This window comes from Balearica regulorum, chromosome 15 (assembly GCF_011004875.1).
Source record: "Balearica regulorum gibbericeps isolate bBalReg1 chromosome 15, bBalReg1.pri, whole genome shotgun sequence".
Taxonomy (NCBI): Eukaryota; Metazoa; Chordata; class Aves; order Gruiformes; family Gruidae; genus Balearica; species Balearica regulorum.
Genome location: NC_046198.1, coordinates 17,359,332 through 17,378,021, shown reverse-complemented (window position 1 = coordinate 17,378,021; position 18,690 = coordinate 17,359,332). Strand labels below are relative to the sequence as shown.

At 47.5% G+C, this 18,690-nt stretch overlaps 1 long non-coding RNA gene across 1 annotated transcript in view; it reads left to right on the top strand.

The window, feature by feature from the left end:
* The first annotated feature begins 3,235 nt into the window (after positions 1–3,235).
* Positions 3,236–18,690, top strand: part of LOC142604008 (uncharacterized) — a 37,826-nt gene continuing 22,371 nt past the window's right edge. Inside the window, exons 1-3 of the long non-coding RNA XR_012837900.1 lie at positions 3,236–3,583; positions 6,417–6,651; positions 7,760–8,084. This is a non-coding gene — a long non-coding RNA (uncharacterized LOC142604008). The remainder of the gene's footprint in view (positions 3,584–6,416; positions 6,652–7,759; positions 8,085–18,690) is intronic.

Here is an 18,690-nt window from a genome sequence, read left to right as displayed (position 1 = left end):
TTAAACCATGTACTCAAACCATTCGCAATTCAGGAAAAGTCTGAATGCCAATGTCCTTCCCCCATTCTCAGTTTGAAGCCAGACTTCCAAAACGCGTGTCCCGGGGCCAGCCTGCCCTGCCCATGCTCAGCCCGGCTGCTCGTCGCACCCTCGCTGGCTGTTGGGCAGAGCAGCCACCGCTCAGCCCAGAGCCGGGGCGCTGAGTCTGCCCAGCACCACCGTTCTGTTCCCTTCCTTGCTGCCAGCTAGGAGCACTCCGTGAGTACAGTACTCCTAACGTACCGCTTGGCTGAGATGTCCAGACCTGGGTAGGGTGTGTAAAACAGGAGTGGAGGACTGGGAGGGGAGAGGGATTGAAAACTGATTTAAAGTATTCATTGAAATTTGGCTTGTAATTATAAATCTTTATTTATTTACTTCATCTTCACTGCTTAGCTGCACCACTTTTTTATTGTCTCGCAACTATATGGCTACATTGCTGAAGGGCCTGTAGCTATTTTGTTTTATGTCCCTTTCAAGATGTAATTCAGACTGATTTCTGAGACTCCCCACCCTATCCCTATCTCTTAGCCTCTGAGTGTGATTTCTTTGCTGATTGTACCTTTTCCCCATTCTTTGTGCGTTCTCTGTTTACTTATGATATGTTTTTTGGAGTGATGATTCACCTAGACTTGGAGCACACCTTGGGTTTTTTCTCATGCCTGTGACAAAAGCCCTTGGGAATTTCACCATCCTGAAGTCAAGATCTTCCAGGCCATCACACACCCACAGACCCTGAACACATCGGCCCAGATGGCTTCTAGATTCTTTAATATATCAAAGATTGTCCTTATAGGCTTGGTTTTGTTTATCTTTTCATTTAATTTAAACAGAATCAACTTGTTGTTACTCAATGCCAATTTATTGCTCACGGTCAAATCTTCTGTCATGCCCTCATTACTTACCAAACCAAGTCTAGAATAGCAAAAGCTCGTGTTGGTTCGGTGGCTCGGTATGTTGGCCTTCCTGTATCTCACGTTAATAAAGGCCTTCAGAAGCACACAGAGAATCTATCTCCCACCTGCATGAAAAGTAAATGTAGCTAAATCCTCCTTCTGCATTTCAAGGCTGTGCTGTTAGTGTTTTGTTAATATAATTTAATCATGCATAGAAAATTAAACAGATTCTGATCTTGGCTTTACCAGTGTTTCATGTTACACCCTCTGTCAGATACTTTTGCCCTTACTGACAGCCCACGTTCCCTGTCCCCACACTAAATGTTAGTTACTCCCGTAATTCTTTCTTTACCGAGCTTTCAAAATGTACAAATGGCTTTCTATCAAATTGTCGGGCACGGTCACTCTTCTGGATCTATTCAGCTGACCCCTACAAAACATACTTACTGCTTTAAATCCCCATGGTCAGTGATGGGTTTACAAACTCCTACTCCCCAGGCCTCTCCCTGGTCCCCCCTGAAGCAGAGGGCAGCAGACGGTATCCCTTTGGTCACTGTGAACGTTTCCTGATGGACACCCCTGGAAACATTGCTTCGCTCTTCCAGACAGTGGTCTCCACTTCCATGGGCACAGGTCAGGTCAGAGCTCTCCAGACCGGGCACGTAGCATTCTCCACTCGGATCACATCCCCCCCATCTCTTCATGTGTTAGTCTTGAGAGAAGGTTTGGTGACTAAACATTAGCAATGTAGTGACTGCGGCGGGTGTCCGTGAGTCAGTGCTAGCTTATTCCTTTGTCATGGAGCAGGCGTTGAATCAAAACATATTTGGTGAAAATAGGAATGGTGGGACAGCTATATCATAGCCATGGTTTATAATTGAAGGTTAAGATATGCTACTTACTCATTCTTCTTCCCCGCAGTGCACAATTTTGGAAGGCAGACTTGAAGGGGAGAGCACTGCAAAGCGGAACAGCTATGTGCGAAACCCCGTCACTGGGAGGGCTGGTGCATCCCAGGGCACGTGAGGAGGAGGAGGAGGAGGCAGCAAAGGAGGGCACGAGGTTGGTGGGACTTGTTGGACTGAGAATGGTTGTGTTGCTTTGCCTTGTTCGTCCGGACAAAGCAATTTCATGGGGAGATCTTTGTGTTGATCATTACCTAAGCAGACAGATGACTCTTTCACAAAGAGTTTTCTGTGCAAAAGAAATGCTGCATAAAGAGTTAAAAATACAGTCTCTCTCTTCTCCTTTTCACTTCTTTTTTCTCTTCACTTGCCTTCAAATGAAGAAAACCCACAATTCTCATGGGGAGGGAGAAGAAAAGTAAGGGCCTAGATTTGCAAAGTGGAGGGAAGTTTATCAGGGAGCCTGGAATTGAGGAAAGATCATTTAATTCTAATGCAAGAAATGCCAAGGAATTCAGTGAAGTGGTACATGGTTGGAAATATTTGCTCTATAGCTATGCAACTTGTGGAAGACTAACTTAGATCTGGCAGTTGCAGTCATTGGCACACTTGAGGCTGCCAAGAAAAAGTAGAAGCAGCGACTAAGCAGTGAGCTGCTGAGCTGTGGAGCTCATTTTCTGCAGCAGTGTTAGCTGCAAGAGGCGTTCCACTGCGATCCAGGGTGGAAACACTGGTTTTCAAAAGCGCTCAGCATCAGGCTGCAGTGATCATTAATTACAGTGACTGCACAAGTTAATAATACTAATCATTACATTAATAATATTGCTAACTGCTTGCATTACAGCAGTAGTCAGAGATAATATCCTAAATGGGGTATAAGCGATTGCCCCAGCAGCCACGTCTGCTCAGAGCAGTGCCGTAAGGCTGTCCCGGATCCTCCTCCGCGCTCCGCTGCTATTCCGCTCGCTCTGCCTTCTGCATCGCTGTTCTCGTGGTGTTTGTTTACCCCCTACTCCACCATGGTGCAGAGATGCTTCGCTGTCCTGCTCCTTCGTTTATAAGTACATTTTCCGCCTCCCTGTCTAAATTATTCCCTGTGTGGAAGCCACAGTTCTTCCATCTCAGCTTGTGCCCTTTTCCGCTCCCAGGCCCACCTTGACTCCAGAGACCCACGCCTGCAGCAGGGAGAGCAAGTCCTTCATCCCTGCGCAGAGGATGACTGCCGCAGCATCTAGTGCTTTCTTTGGGGAGGAAGGAGCTCTCTCAGGTGTGACCTGGTTCTCTCAAGCAGTGACCAGTTTTATTTGGTTTGCTCCCAAGTCTGATGTATAGAATTCTTTAGAAGTTTAGCTGTGGGCTAACCATTCGATCCCTGCCAAAAAGAGAAAGGAAAAACTGGTTGCAGTCACTCTTCTCGCTTGATCTTGGTAATCCTGACTGAGGTTAATTTGTCAGCAATACAATTAGGAGAAATGCAGTGCTCCTGATCTGCATGAATGGAGCAAGAGAAAATACACAGCGTTCTGATTTAAATTAATATCGATCCCACTAATAGGAATCAGAGGATCAAAATAAATTACATAAATGGAGTTAATCAGACGAAAAATTTCCAAAGAGTAACCTTGTTTTAATGGAGCTGATTTTGCTGATGTCAAGTAAAGACATAGAGAGGGATAACAGACCATTTGTTGGGAAAGACGCTGGGCACTGCTCCTCCTGCTCTGACTGCCCAGGACTGCTCAGGTAGGAAATTATTTCTGAGGAACCAATATATGTCTTTAAAAAATGTATTTTTTTCCTATTTTACCTGACTCTCTGTGCAAATACCCAAAAGCCTGAGGCTGCCAACGCGTTTGCTGTGTCTGATTGATAGCCCTACCTCCCTTCGTCTGGGGAGCCTCCCCAGCTTGCAGGTGTAAGTAACCTTTGCTGGCAGGGAGCTCCGGTGATGCCGCAGGCAGCGCCTCTGAGCTCTGCGCTCCTGCGGAAGGGCAGAGCAAACAGGCAGGGACCAACGGGAACCGGCACCAAGGGAATCGGTTTAAAGCTTCCTGGCAACAGACAGAAAGAACAGATAATGTTTTAAAATGCTTCTACTCCTACGCTCAGCCCTGGCTGCCTGTGACATTGCTAAACAGACGTTGTTTAACCCCTACCTCCAGCTGCTGAGCGCTGAACTTCGCTCCCCTGGGGAGGGAGGGGGGAAGGAAGGAAACGACTGCAGGAGGAGCACGTGCTGGGGACATTGGTCTGGTGGCTGGTACAGGGTCCCCTCCCAAGGATCTCAGAGCACGCGTTCTGCAGCACTGTGTTCTGCAGGTAGCAGAGAACAGCAGTGGCGCCCATAGGATTTGTGCAGTACAGCTAGCGAGCATCTTGCTTTCTGCAGGCAGGCTCATGCGGAAGCAGGGCACTGCCCCGCTGTCCTGGCAGGGCAGAGACACAGAGCTGGTTCTTTCTCTTGGCCAGGTGGTACCTGCTGTGCTCTGGGAGGAGTTCGGGAGACTTCCCTTGCTGAGGAATCAATATGCAGAGTGGAAGAGGGACTCAGGCAAACCGTGTCTGCTGTGGGGAAATCTGTGATGGTAGAAACCTCGTGTTCACCTCCAAGTCCTAACATAGCCAGGCACCAGAAGTACTTGAGATACTGTATCTCATGGCGTTCAGAGTAGGTCTTCTATGCCTGGGTTTCAAAATGGCAACGGTGGCTAATGGGCTGCTTATTTCAACCTGCTCAAAACATGGTTGGAGACTGCCTGTCGCTTCTCCAGTGCAGCAGATCAAGAATTTGTTTCCACTCCTTACGCAGCTCCATTGTCTGAAGCTCAGATGTCCACCTGAGTGCGTTCAGAGAGATCTAGCGTATATTACTGGGGTTTCCTCCAGACCAAATCAGGAATATGGCATCTCCAGTTCCACCAGTTTGATCCATGCCCTCCCCTACCAAAGCCTTACGTCACCCTCTCTGACCGCTGCTACCCCCAACAGCAACCGTGGTGAAAACATTTCGGGCAGAGAGTGAAAAAAAGACTTTAAACAAAGTTTGACATTCACTGAAGCTGCTTCTGGAGACTTTGAAACAGTTCAAGGAATTTGGACGTGTCATTTTCATTCTTTCTAGTTCCATTTTTATTATATAGACTTTATTTAAATGTTTCAGATGGCATCAAACATTGCTATTAATGGATGTGGAGCTGCACTGGATTGTTTGTTAAATGTATTACAGACTGCTGCTTGTTCTTGCAATCTAACATTTTTTCATGACATTTTTCTGACATTATAACTTTAGTCATTCAAACTTCATGTCACATTAATACTTTCTTGCATATTTAATACATTTCAGTTTTGTCATTGCAGCAGTTGCCAAATTCTTCAGACAAAACCTTAAAAAAATCTAGGAAGTGTAAATCTTCATTAAAAAGTAGTAAGAAGATTATTCCAGATATTTTTCCCATGGTAACGATTTCTGCGTGTTTGGTAGAGAGCTTGTGTGCTGTTGTGCTCTAGGACGCTGTGCACACAAATTCAAGGGACATAAAAGTAAGCCTGAGATAGTGTGTCTATAAAATAATATGGCCTCATAATAACTGAAAAGCTACATTATCCCAAATACTCAGAAACAAATCTTTCCTATCCATTAACTGTATTGTTACTAGCAGAATATTTGCTATCAAAAAGGAATAAAACCAGTCAATATGGACATCTTAGAAATATTAGCTGGAGGAATGCCAGGAAGAGCAAAGTGTGCACATATGCAGTGTGCAGATGTTCTCCACTGCATTATGTGGCCAGCAGAAGTGTGCAAAGACAGGTCTGTTTATCGTTGTATCAAGTCAGTCATTTGCATTTAACACACACAAGATCTTCCATCATCCCTCTATTCCTTCTTCATTTTCATAGAAAATCCTTCCAACAGTAAAATAATTTCTTCCAGCTTTGAAGTAATGTATGCCCAAAATCATCTTCTGACTACTTGAGAGAAATGCAAAATGCCACCATGTAATAAAGAAATAAAGTTTTCAGCAGAAGAAAGCTGCTTTGCCTACCTTGAGGGTGCTCTTTGCCTATGATCTGTGCTAGAAAACCATCTCTCAATCAGTTCTCTTCCATTGCAAAGGCCCTGGCGCTGCTGTACCTCCGTCTTCTTTCAGTACATGGATAATTGCTCTCTGGGGAACCGCAGTAGGGTAGTCACCCCCAGTTACTGAGCTCAGTCGAGGGGTAAATATCTAGTGTTTAACGGTTTGTGCTTTACAGAGGGGAGGAGGAGAAGGAGGACAGTCAGATTTGATAAGCAAATGATGTCTTCTGAATGTTAAGTTCTCTGAACTCATTTGGGCTGTCATTAGAGCTTAGGCACTTGAGAAACTCAGGCGATGAAAGCAGAGGACTGGAGATCTGCTAATTCCCCTTCCCAGCAAAGTCAAAAGCTACCAACTGGAAAAAAGACGACCAGGGTAATTTTTTAGAACTTAAGAAAAAAGAAGAAAAGGAAGGAGACGTTTCTCGAGTATTTCTTGGCTTTGCAGTTGTGGAAAAGTCTTTCTGTTCCAGCATTTGGCTGTTGTCCCTCCAGATGAGGCCATCACATTGATCCTGGTTAAGGAGATCTCGTTGCAGGAGAGGAAGGAGTGGAGAAACTGCTGAGTGAAAGGGAACAGGAGCACGTTTAGGCTTTGATTTAAAAGCAGTGGACCTCACTCTTCACTACTTGCAGCTTGTGCCAGCCTTTTCTACCAGTATAAAGGAAGAGCAAAATATATTTCTCCTTTGACACGCAACCGCTTCTGATGCAGCAGCAGAAGGTGGAGGTGAGTGATAATCCAGGTCATCAGGAAAACACACAAAGGCCTTGAAATTCTGGCTGTGTCTTATGTCCCCCTTGTACCAGACCAGCTCAGAAAGCCTCAATTGTCACACCACCGCGAAATCTGGAGCCTCTGTCTTTGAGCAGGGACCTGCGACAGAGCTTCACCTCCAGTGCTGCCAGTGCCAGGTGGCTGCAGCAGGACTGGCACCCCCGTTCCCTGAGCTCTGGGCCCCGTTTGCTGCCAGACCAGCTCCTTCCCATCAGTTCTTGATTTATAGAAGACAGCGGAATAGCTTGGCTGGAAGGATGATGTATGAACTTGGGGAGTATTGAACACACTGCATGAAAAAATAATCAGTTTCCAAAACTGGTAAATTGACTTAACTGAAAGCTGTGCCTGTAGAACCCCCAGAATATGGAATATTGTAATGAATTGCAATTAATAATTAATGGTAGGCAGTTAATTAATTGATTGCCATTTGTACTGAAGCGCAGAACGATGATCCACAACAGCAGAGGCTGGTTAGCTTGGCGGCTGCTCTTCAGCTGCGTGCGTTACCATCGCAAGGCGTGCGACATACAACGGGCGGGATTGCCGCGTGCCAGGTACCCGGCAAAGCGTGTGGGGCAGATCTCAGACAGCCGGAGAAAACTTCCCTCAGCCCACCTCCACCTTCCTCTTTACGCAGAAAAAGCAAATTAACCCAAATTCAATATGACAAGTATTTAAAATGCTAATGCCTAGTCATTTGGCAATATGAGGGAGGAAAGAATGGTAGAAGCAGAAATTTCTCCAAGCCTGACATGTTCATGGATATGGACGTGGCTGCTCTAAATTCTCACACCAAAGATCTCAGAGAAAACTTGACTGCAGAAAGGCGAGAAAAAAATTAATATTCAAAGCCAAGGCATTCAAGGGGCTGCAAACCCTTGCCTTAACCCATACGTAGGGAAGAATGATACCCAGTGACCTGACTGCTCACAGCTGAAATGTCCTTAATTTCATTTTGTATTCCTCTCTCTCTTTTGAATTATTTCCTTGAGCAGAGAATTTTTGCTGAAGTGGAGATTAGGCTGCTTTTAATTGTCTCCCTGTATTGTGCCTTCAGACGGCTGCCTGGCACGTGCCTGCGTTTTGTTTACACGAGCATGTCCAGGGGATGCCGCACCGCTGACGCTAATTAACACCCCAAATGTCACTTTCTTCCTGCTTCATGTCACTCATTATGTGATGCTGCTAATGGGAAAACCAGAATTCAGGGGAGAACTTTGTGCCTGAATTTCGAGCTGTAGCAAAGATGAGGTGCCTGCAGTCTGAGGCAGAATTTTTCAGATATCTGCATTTTGCTTGACTGAGTGTGAGGGACCAGCCTGAGCCTCCTGGAGCACCTGCGGCTCTGGTTAGAGGAACCCCCGGTCTGCACTCTCTTACTTGTAAGCGTGTGTGTGTTGACCATTGTGCGTTCGTGGGGATGCTGTGGCTGCAGGGCCAAACCGGAGGCAAAGGGTTTAAGCAGGAAAGTTTGAGGTTAGCACAAAGCCACAGGAAGATTTTGCAAAAAAGCAAGTGTGGACTAGGACCAGGGGAAGGAGGTGTGAAGGAGACCGGGGTGCTGTGGAGGGGAAGTGGGAAGGCAGGGATGGAGGAGCTGGGAGGAACCGGAGCGTGGTCGCTGTTGGGAGGTGGTGATCGGGTGTCTGGTTGGGGGCTGAGGGCTTGGAGAGGTACGGACAGGCCTGGGGGACACTGGAGGGGATGGAGACAGTATAAAGGGTGAAATGCCATCATTCTGTGAAAATCTTTATAGAAGTGTTTGCACCTCTTTTGTATGAATCTGGGTGAAAGTCTGTATCAGCTATAAATATATTCATCCTGGGGCCAATAATAATAGCGTTTTATGGAAAATAAGCTAGCACTTGTACTATGTCTTCTTCATGTTTCTGAAGGGCAAGTATTCTTTGGTAAATTTTCCTAACAGTTTTTAGAGCTGAAATACAATCGCTCAGTGATTTGTATTAAACCTATTGCTAATATTCAGAATCAATTAATGAGAATGGTGTTAACTCACTGAACTTTAGAAAAGTGAAAAGGGAGCACAGAAAGAAATCTGCCTTGCTGTCCTTTTCACCGAGTTTCTGTCTCTCACATCATGATGCCGAAAGGCCAAAGCAGCACTGGGGAAATACACTGTTGAAAGAGGAAGTCGTTCTTCCCTCCTTAATTAAAGAAAATGAACAATTTAAACTCACAGTTGATGGTTAGAGAACCAAAGCCAGACTCATGAACTTTCCAAACGTACTTAAGTTCCCCCAAGTCTGCGTCAGGAAACTGGCAAGGGCTTTGTCTGTAATTGCTCAGCTGAATTACTCGGTCTGTTTTTCTTTCCTCTTTCATGTCTGACTGGCGAACAACCTCCAGCAGAAGGACCTGCTTTGGCTGGTTTGTGGGCAGGGTCCTAGACGCAGCAAAGATTTGAGTGCCACATCCAGCCCACGTAGTCTGTGCTGGGGCTGAGGTGGCACGGGGGCCTCGCTGGCAGTGTCAGCGTGACCCTCCAGGGTCCGTCCCCGTGTAAAAAACACTCATCTCGTGGCTACGGTGTAAGCGTACTCGCTGCATTTTTCTCCCTACCTCACGCAGAGAGGGTGGGAAACCTTTGCAGTTGTTAATCTTGCTGTCAGGCGGCCCTGTTGCCCAGCTGTTTCCCAGGAGAGCACCGTTCGGCCATCGTCTGTGGCCAGTCCCTCGCCACACTGCCCGAGGTGGATTAGGCGTTCTGCCTGGGGTTTGCTGCTGTACTGATCAGAGGGACTGAGCTGTTTGGAGGTTTTGTCAGCGAGCATGAGTCGTGGTTTCGTACATACCTACTGCTGCCCTTTACTGATAACATTTACGTACCGAATGTCTTGGGGAACGCTTTGCTGGCAATGCCCTCTCTTAGATGGCTGGCTCTTGTGTGGGTAGGGAAGCCAGGCTGGGCCTGGGAACTCACTGCAGGGCCTGGCTGCCCGAGTCCTCGCTCAGAAGAACCCTTGGTGTGAGACACTCGTAGTTTGCTGCTGCCTCCTACCATTAGCTTATCTGAGATGCCAATAGAGAAATACAAATCCGTTTTTGTGTGTGACCCACTCATTGTGGTTTGCAGCAAACATAGGATGGAGGTGATCAGAGGGTCCGTAGTTCAGTTTTAAAATTAGGCACTCTAATGGAGGAGCGCTCTGTAAGTACCTATTAACATGGAGGGCCAAAAGCAACCTTGGGTGAGTATAGCAGGGAACTCGGATTTGTAGTTGCCCAGCCACCTCCAGATGTGCCCCTGGCACTGTTCAAGGCAGGAGCGGGGCTGAGCACACCTTTGGTATGTCTCGGTCAGCTTTTTAAGCTTTTTCCTGTTTCCATAACACATGTTCGTAGCACAGCTTAAACCCGCTGTTGGACTTGGAGGCCGGCACTTCCAAAGAAACCACGTTGGCAGGCCTCACCTGAGCCAGCTTCACCAAGCTTGACCCTTTTTGTACCAACTTGGTCCTTTGCATCAGGGTGGGCCTATTCAGGCAAGAGCTGCCCGTCAGTGTCCCCCATGTCCCATGGCTGCCGTGCCACCGCCCCCCTCAATGGGTACCAGAGCAAGGCCGCTGTGCTGGGTGGAATGAGGTGGGCAGGTGGAAGAGAAGAGGTGGGGAGCCATGGGCACCTCCCGTGCTCACATCAGCCATGGTTTCAGGAGGGCGAGCAACCACCATGACAGCCCAGGTGAAACCCCTCGTGGTCTTCTGAGCCCCAAGTGCTGTGTTAAGGGGTACTAGAGACATTTTAGGTGTTTCTGATGGGACTATAACAGGGCATTGGAAAGCTAGGTAAAAGTGTTCCTTATATATACATTTATTTTATATATGTCTATATATAAAACCACCAAACATGTGTATGCCAGCTGTGAAGGAATCAGTCCCGAAGTTCATAATCAAGTCTTCATTGGTGCAAGGTACATAAATGAAATCAAACTAAAAACCAGGAGCAAATATATGGACTTCTAAACTTGTCGATGTGATTGATATGCATTGCAAGTAACAGAGAGGGATGCTGTAAATCAGAATTTTACTTTTCTCCCTTCCCTGTATCATAAAAGGTAACGACTCTCCATGGGCATGGAGGAAGGCCCCATCTCCTCTGTGTGTTGGGCGATGCTATAAACCGCAGCAGTAGAAAGATGGCTCTGGCAGGTTTACTGGGCAAGACCTTGGCAGAGTTGTTTAGGGCGTATCTGCAGGACCAGACAGGGGACCAAGCTCAGCCCAAGCTAAACCCGAGTTGCAGTTGCGGGGCAGCCGGGCTGGGCTTTGGGCACCTGATGGTTTATCGCTGTGGTCCAGCACCGTGCTGGGTTCCCTGCAGTGAAGGCACACCTTCGCTTTCCAGAGGAGGGAAACTATCGGGAGATCTAGCTTACCTCCTCCTCAAGAGCATTGTGAGAATAAATATGTGTTGGTCTGAAAGTACTGTAAAGGAACGCTATCGGTGTTTCTACCAAAAATCAGTTAGATGAGACTCAATGATTTACTGTGCTTAAAATTACTGAGAACCAACAAGCTGCCTTTGTCTTCCAGTTAAAATTTACATCTGCTCTAAAACAAACAAACAAAATAAAAATGCCCCAAACCCAAGGAACTCTCTTGTACTTTTAGCTCATGTGAGCTCTCCTTTAAAAAAAAATAAAAATCTTTTATCAAGTGCCCTGACAGGCAGTGGAGCTGGATTCAGCAGGTTCAGATTTACTGACTTGAATTCACTGTGCCAGCTTTTGACAGAGAGCAATCTGGCCTGATAAAAGTTCTGTGTTTTTTAATAAAGTTCTCGTGCAAATGCAGTTTAGAAGACCTTTAAATAAACAATAAAAATCTTCTATTTCATACATGCAAATATATTTGCATTAATCTGCAGCTAAGTTAACAAATGCTATTTTTGCCTTAAATAGTGAATTTGATGAAAACAGTATTTTGTGCCAAGCTGGTTATAATGATCTTGTAATTCAGAAAATGTATGAGATGTTAAAACTCTGTGACATCTCCTTCCCATGCTAAAGACTGTAAGAGGGATTGATGGGACCAATAAAACCATTCCCATAGGGAAGACTGCAGAAAAACCGGGAAGCAGTACGAAATATAGCCCACCTGGTAGTTTTATGGCCCTGTCTGAATGCTGTAATCATTTTAAAGAGCTGCTGATTAGTATCAGCAACAGGAGTTGAGTTGGCAGTGTCAGTAGCAGCAATTTCAGCAGCAGCACTGGAGGTCCTTAAGTTCCCATTTTGTGACTCGGATGCAAATGATTCATCCAGTCAGCAGGTGCTGTTCAATCTGTACTAAATATATATAACTAACAGATGAAGGAATGCAGGATTTACACTTAAAGAAATAATTGAATGCCTCCACTGTCACCGAAGTGCAATGGTTTGAAAGGGCATTTTAGAGTACAGACAGACAGTGGATGGAAAAGATACAGGCCCAGCGCTTGGTGAATGCAGCCACGCCGGTTTATCCTAACCGGGAGTCTGGCACGGAAATGGTTCCTTCCCTTTTGCCGAGAGTTTCTGCAGGTTTCCACAGCCGAACCTCTTCCTGCTAGCACCCAGGCAAGCAGCAGGCTGGCTCCAGCGGGATCAGCAGGATTCATCGGCGTGAGCCTGAAGGAGGCAAGGCGAGGCATTGTAATTCAGAAAAGCAGCATCACCTTTCCACAGCCCAGGGTGGTTTTCAGTTTAGAAACTGCCTAAATGTGTTTCATGAACCTGCAAACCAGCATGACGGTATGATGCCATCAGCAAGCAGCATCAATGATTACGCTTTGCAAGCTATTTGTGTCTTTCCATGCAGATCCTGCCGCTTGGGTTTCTGTGTTTTCGGTGTCCTCCTGGCCGTGGTGTCTGAGGCACACAAATACACACTTATGTGTCTTTCTCCTGAAGGGAGGGATGGATTGTCCACAGAACTTGCTGTGAAATGAGGTCATCAGAGAGACAAGGGCTGAGAGTGGGACTTGATGTTCAGCTGCAGATGAAAACCATGTCCTCATAAGCCACTTTGCTTTGAAAAAAATTATTTTTAAATGTGGTTTTAGATATGATTAGAAATACATTAGTATAAACCTGACCTGTTATGTTCTGCAGGCATTCCAGGTCTGGGAGGAAGGACTTTCTCCAGCAGACTGTCCCCATCTGGTGTTGCCCCTCGTGTTGCACAGGAACACCTGGCTGTCTCACAGGCGAACTCGGTGCTGTCACACTCGTTGGGAACACCGATGCTGCCTCACCGTGCCCTCTGTGCTGGGGAGAACAAGCCCGGGTGAGGAGTCTCGGAGCTGCTCCTGGGTAGGGGGAGGAAGGGGGTACGGGCATGTTCCTGCTTTTATGAAAAGTTGCGCTCCGTGGGTTGGAGAAAGCATTGGGCACAACGCAGCCCTAATTCCACCCTCTCCAATCTCAGACAGGTAGCTGGGATGCAAGGTTAGGTGTGAGCGTCCCCGGGCAGTGACGCTGGTCTCCGTGCGATGTGCCAGCGCTCGTTCAAGGCACAGCTTCTCTGGGGTCCTGTCGCACTTGCACTTTGGTCATTTTTGCCTCTTTTATGCAAATGGGAAAAAATTCTTGGAAGAGCTGCTCATGGAAACTCGTGTGTGTGCCTGTATTTTTGTCTGGAGCTGCCATTTTATGGGGAAGCTTAACAGGTTTTTTTAAGTACCCTTGGTGAGAGGTGGCTGTTCACCATTCCTCTAACAGCCACCCGTGATAGCTGTTTGTGCTACCGCTGTAACGTGTTGCTGCTGACCTGCTAAGGTTTTATTATCCCAAAAAAGAACTGAAAGTACACAAGCAGTAGAGTGGTGTGTTTTATCCCAGATACCAGTTAGACTCTGAAACGGGCCACTGGAGTTTGACCTTCCTGCTGGTGAAGGGCCAGGAGCCATACTGCATTGAGACTGTTTCCAGTGTATTTACATTCAAGCCGTCCATCAAGAATTTCAAATGTAGCAGTTCTATAGTACAGCAAAAGGAAGTTGAGCTTAAGAGTTGTCTAAGGCCACGCTGCACACAGGTCCGGCAAGGCTGGGAGCTCACGGGGCTCGGCAGGATTTACAACAGCCCGCGCCTGGGACAGGCAGAGAAGGTATGGCCGGGGGGCTGACCCGGGCACCGTCCCCCCCGCCGCAGCGGCAGAAGGCAGAGACGTGCCGTCTGCCGGCGTGCACTGGTCCCAGCACAGCGAGCCCCGCTTACCTGTAGGGTGTAAACAACCCACTTTTCTCCTCACAGCCATTTGGGGCTCCAGCTACACATACCATAACTGCAGCTTTTGCTGCACCTATTAGCTTGGCACTTTCTTTTTTGCACTCTTTTCCATGGAACCAGTTTCTACAGAATTTAATGATGAATTGGACTTAAATCAGCAAAGCCTTGAGTGTGCTGGCTATTGATCTTGTGCCAGAATATATCGGCTCTGTTCTTCATGGTGGTTCCGTTCCTATCACCATTTCTTTTTTTATTTCTTTGTTGTTAATAAAAAGAGGGTGGGAAGTACCTACTGTGCTCATTATCTTTTCTAATCCCCTATTTTTCTGCTAATTTCCTGATTTTTAATTTCTTTCTTTCTTTCTTTCTCATTTTGGTTCATTTTCCTTTAAGGCATTGTAATTAATGGACTGTTCTAATTTCCTTTGAGACAACATTCTTAATTGCTGTAATTCTCACTTATGTCTTTTAGGCATCCCTGCTGGCATTGATTCATTTCAATTTGCATTCCTGAATGCTGCAACTATAAATACTCAGTCAATACATCTAGCCAGCTAGTCTCTTGTCCTTTTGAATGCTATATAGGTCTGTCTTTGCTTTTTTGTAGCAAAACGAAATGGTGACTTACGGTTGTAGCATTATCTTAAAAGCTGGCATATGTTTGCCTTTATCGCGTTCGGTACGTTTGTACTTTGGGTTGGTGGTAAAAGTGACAGGGAGTTTTACGCGACGTGTTCCACTGCGCACGCCTGCCATTTTTTTTATTATATTGCAAATAATAACCTTGAGGGTTTTTTTTTAAATCAAATTGTCCAAACAAATGAGTTTTCCGGAGATAGATATTACAAGTTATGAATAGGACTTGCAAATCTGGAAAAAAATAATATGTGCTGATGACACAAGATTTCTTTTATAAAGAAAAGGTGTGAATGAGATCGTATGAAGTTGAAGGTCTCCAGCTCGGGTGCTTAATGAAGGCAGCAGGAACAGCACGGCAGGTGCCGTTATGCAGAACTGCTTTGCCGTCTCTGCCTCTTGGTGCCTGTCCGGGTGCCAGCGATGACCCTGGCCCCGGGGATCGGCCCCTCGGTGTGGCAGGGGACAGCAAGTCCAGGTCTGCCGCTGGCCCTGACCCGTTAGCTTCGGGCTCAACAGCTTGGAGGGGATGCTCGTCCGCTGTCAGCTCATTTCCTGCAGGCCACCAGAAGAGCCTCCAGGGAAATAAGTTGTAGTCACAGCAGTAAATAAATTGAAAGAGAGCAAAGCGGCTCTGTGGCCCGTTACCAAACCCCTGGGTCGCTCCATCCGCCAGGCTTCTTGTTTGGCCTTTCGCTCTGGTACAGCTACTTCTTGCAGGCACAGGACTTTAAAACGAGAAGACAATTACTTGGATATACTTTAGAATAGTGCATCCAAATTGCTCCAAACACAACAAAAATATCACCTGCAGAGGAGTCCTATTTATGGATCGAAGAAATACAACAAATAATCCACTATTTTTTAGTATCCCTACAAATGCATTCCCTGGAAGGAACCATGAAATGCCGTTCTGCGATCGGCACTTGAAGCAGTTGCATTTTCTGTACTGATGACAGAGTTGCAACAGGGAGAGATTGCTGAGTTGCACTAAAATGGGAAAAGATTGACCAATGTCTTCTCACCAATTAAGATGATTAATCCACAAATTAGGACAAGGATTAAAAGCCTAATGCATTAAAATAATATTTATACTAGTGATTTAAACTGCTGTCATAGATTACCTCCATTCAGCTTTGTGTTCACCGCACGTTGTTTCCAAACACCAGGTGCTGGGCAGCACACAGAACAGGCAGGAGGCAGAAAGCAGACAGATCCGTGCTAACGCGTGCAGTTACAGGGCAGCCACTGGCAAGGCTTCACTGCACCCTTTCCTACAGCCACATGAGTTTATTTGGAATTGTTTAATTGGTTTTGAGTGTTCTGATTTTTTTTTTTAATGGGAAGTGTTTGTGAAGTATCATCATGTTCAACGAAGAATCCCATTTTCCTCTATCCCATTTATTTTTGTTGTAAATTTTCCATTCATAGACAAAAATGAATTCTGACTGCCTTGTTCTTTATGAAATGTATAGTAAAGAGGTTTCATTGCAACCAAGTTAAGCGCCGATTAGAATGAAAGGCAACGTCGGCTGGCAGGAAGGCTCCCCAGCCAGCAGCGTCAGAGCGCAGATGAGGCAGTAAGGTGCTCCCAGAGCAGGCTGTGCCGCTGTTACACCTCTTGCTGTCACCTTTGCTCTGAGATGATGTGCCTTTACACCGCCCTGGCTGCTTGGCCGCAGAGCACGCTGCCGGCCCAGGGCAGACGCGTCTCGCGATTTCCCCCAAGAAAGCAGAAGCAGGGAAATAGTGAGGTGAACTCTCCCATTTCCAGCTCTTGCGTAAGATAAGACTCCTCCAAGGTGGATCAGTGGTTGCCAGCCAGCAGTCCTTGAGATCCCGCTGAACACACGGTGCCTCCCAGGAGGAGTTTGCTGGCGGCAGGGTCTCTGAGAGCCGGGCTGGTTGTTCAGAGCTGCAGCTCTGGCAGCTCTGGATGGCCCCATGGAGCTCGGGGGCATTTGAGCCTTTCCTTGTCCCTTGGCAGTCGGCTGCCGGCGCTGCCTGGGTCGGTTCTGTGTGTCCGCGAGGCACTGAAATCACCGGGGGCTGGCCCCTCCCGGCCCCGCTCCAGGGCTGCCTCCAGCGTGGTGCCCACCTCTCCAGTCCCAGCAGCGCTGAGGGGCTCAGGCTGGCACAAGCGCTGATTGCCAAGTCCTGCGGGCGCCTTAATTAGATGGGTTTGCATCTTCTTATCTCAGGAATTTGTGCTGGCTGAGCATGAGGAGAGCAAAGGAGAAACCTGTCACACGCTTTTACACTCATTCACTTTCACACTTTCTTCATTCTTATTAGCTTGGCAGGTTGTCAGCGGGATGGAGAAAAGCCCCTAATAAGAGTGCTGGAAAGGAGCACGCAAGCAGCACTGCGGAGCGCACAGGCAGTGGAAGAGGAGAGCCAGGGAAGAGATGAAATCAGTTGTACGAAAGGGTAAAAGTAACTTAATTATTACTTGGCGAAAAGGATATACAGCCAGCCAGTGTTCAGCAAAGCCTCTGCTCGTTTTCAGTCCGGTTGCAGTACCCTGGCGACTGCCCTAGAAAATTCTTGGTGGACACAGGAGGTTGCGATCGGGGGCAGGATGTCCTGCTGGAGGCCAGGCACTGGTCGTGCTCCCTTGGTGTCGATACCGGGGCCAAGGAGGTTTAACATCTTCATTTACGGCTGTCACTGAAGGTGTCGTGTTAGGGTAACTCAGAAGCAAAGCCCATCAAAATCAAAGTAACTTTAGTTATAAGGGTGGTTGAAGCAATGTAAGGCCTGAGAAAAATGTTGCATGAGAGAGAGGAAAGGCTGCGTTGGGAGACCTCATTGCCCGGAGCCCCCGTCCTGGTGGGCTGCAGAGCCCTGCGGACCAGCCCCGGCCCCAGCAGCTCCACACCGACTCCAGACTCAGTTCAGTTCTCAGGGATCCTGCACAACCCAGGTCCCACTTCGCTGGACGGCGCACGGCACTCCCGGGGCACGGGGAGCGATGCCAAGCCGGAGGAGCAGACGGGTTTGCAGCAGATGTGCGGTCACGCCACGGTGACAGACAGGGAACACTCCCATTCGAGTTTTTGGGGCCACTGCCTTTCAGACCTGCTCTTCACCAGCCGTGACTAATTTCTTCTGCCACCGACTGAGCGCAGGGGACATGGTACGCCGATGGTGGCCGGCCAGAAGGCTACGTGGTATTTCAGGGACCTGAAGGCCAAATTGGTCTATTTACTGGGTGATCCATTTGACCACTGATGGATACAATATTTGTAGTGTCATTCCAAAGTGGGCTATCACCATACGGTGAGTTTTGTGCCCCAGTTCGTTAATCGCCCCCCCTTCAAATCAGTATTCCTACGGAGCTGGGCGTGCTGTGGGGTGCTGGGAGCGGACAGCCCAGGCTTTCTCTGCAGATTTGTTTTGGTTTATATTAATAATAAATTGGCTCATTCTGCTTGTGGCTTGGTTTAAAAAAGAGACAGATGACTTAAAATGAGAGCGAATTGAAATTCAAGATGTGTTGGGAGCTTGAACAGGCTGGGCTGGGTTCCAGGGTGCTTCACCGAGAGCCAGAGACAGGAGGGGAGGCAGCAGGGGCGATGGGAGCAGACCAGGAGTGAAGCGGAAGCTGGGGAGGGGCAGGGGGACAGCGATCCCCTTGCTGACGGGGGAGGCCATACGGAGCAGGTGCTGCTGTGCCCGTGCTCCGTGTAGAGCTGACTTGTATTTTAAATTGCTTTTAAGTTAATCAAACTAGGAGAGAGATGCCGGAAAAACATTGCCCCTTCTCTCCCTTTTATTCCTTCCTCCTACATCCGATGCTACTTCTGTCTTTGCCATTTTCTCGTTTTTCAAAATCTGAATGTTTCTACTGGCTCTGTGCAAAATGAAGGAAAATATTACTTATTTCCCGATTGCTTTTTCCCTCAAGCAGTCCTTCCTCAGAAAAAAAATCTGAGAAACAGCTGTATGTAAGGAAAATGCTGCTTCTTTCCGGACAAGGCGACGCCAGCGAGGGCACAGACGGGGCTGGCCTCCCCCGTGAGAGCGTGGCCGCAGCCCGGCCAGGCACGGGGGGCACGCTGCGAATGCGGGGCCGAGTAGCAGGGGGAGGAACTATGTCTGAGAAAAACAGCGACACT